The sequence below is a fragment of the Alligator sinensis genome, unplaced genomic scaffold (genome assembly GCF_000455745.1).
Source record: "Alligator sinensis unplaced genomic scaffold, ASM45574v1 scaffold412_1, whole genome shotgun sequence".
Lineage (NCBI taxonomy): Eukaryota > Metazoa > Chordata > Crocodylia > Alligatoridae > Alligator > Alligator sinensis.
In genome coordinates, this window is record NW_005842474.1 from 1,041,202 (window position 1) to 1,042,931 (window position 1,730).

Sequence of the window (1,730 nt, forward strand, 5' to 3'; positions counted from 1 at the left end):
GATCCGGCCTGGCAGGCTGGATCCAGCCTGCAGGCTGTATTTTGCCCTCCCCAGTCTACTATATATTATCTGTTACCATGTACAAGGCATTGCTATGCTGAAACAGGTCATGCCTGCTCTGTGTGTGCTAGTTCCCAAACCAGAGTAATCAGGTTACTGTGGCCCTGTGCACATGCTGATGAGTTCTACATTATTGGTACATACATACAGTGACACCCAAGCAGCTCCAATACTTTCAGAGCTAAAGTGGGAGCCGCAGGTACGGCTTGTCTTAGCATGACACTTTTGCTGAATAGGCATACACATTTTCTCTTTCTGTCTTGGTTTACAATCTGGTTAGAAATGTTAGGATTAAAATCCCTGCCTCACTTGAAGTGTGACAAGGAAAAATACCTTAAAGATTTTAAGGGTTGTTAGTTGTAGCCATGTTGGTCTAAGCACATAGGCAAGTTTCTTTGGGCAACAAACTCTCCCTGTGCCTGAAGACAGGTGTTTGTATTCAAAAGCTTGCAAAGAACAATTTTTCCAACTATTTAGTTGGTCTAATAAAAGATAACACATTTATCCAAAGAACCTTGTCCAAATTGCTCACATGCTATCATGACATGGTCAAAGAAGTACATAGATAGAACAGGATAGTCTATAAATAGTTTTGAATGAATGCTTGAATCCTGAAGGCCAAATGTACCTTAGATCTATCTACTCGGCTTACAGTGTATCTTATGATCACACACGTCTTGTGTTATGAAATATTCCTTCTTTAGTACTGCTTTTCTAGAACTAGAGAGGGGGAAAAGAATGTTGGCAGTAAAACAAACTGATTAGGATAGACCCTGGGCACTGCATTTGGAAGCAACATGTGATGGAAACACCACCTTAGTTTTATATAACAGCATGGGGTGAATCAGTCAACTCTTTTATTCGTGAAGTGGCCAAGAAATGTCTCTTTCATCTATGCCAATGGTTTTCCATTTTGTTCATTTGTGGACCCCAAAAACATTTCAAATGGAGGTGTGGACCCCTTTGGGAATTTCGAATGGAAGTGTGTGCCTCCTTGAATTGTAAGTTGACTATTCACATACTTCTGATTTGATCATAATCATCTTTCATGGACCTCTTAGACATGGTCTGCAGCTGTGGATCACAGGTTGAAAACCACTGCTCTAAGCAATGTGGGGTTGCAAGAATTCTGTAACTCAAAGTAGCTTTCAGTTTAACCCAAAGCAAATCAACAAATATAAGAATATTTTACTCACTCCTGTATAAATGGAGCTGAAAGCCATTATTCCTGAAAACCTGGAAATTCTGGCCACGACTGAAAATGTCAGTATTTGTTTAGATATGAAAAGCAAAACAAAATGGTACAGGATGGAAATAATTAAAATTGTGGTTATGGGAATATTTTGTTTATTGTGGCCCCAAACTAGACAGTCTCATTTACAACAACCTGCATTATTTGGAAACCACAAAAGGGACCTGAAACTTTTACCTGATATTTTTAAGGGAAAAGTTTCCTTAGTAGGAGGAGGCTTAAGAAAATGGGTGAGAGGAGCATGATTCAGTTCTCAAACTGTCCGGATCATTGTAGCGTCTCATAATCATACCAGACCAAGATTTAATTTTCATCAGGTATTTATTTCTGTCAATGACCATAGTTATTATGTAATAACTCACCTTCCCCTTAACACAGAAACTGAAAAAGGCTCATAATTAGGTTCCTTCCATTCCTG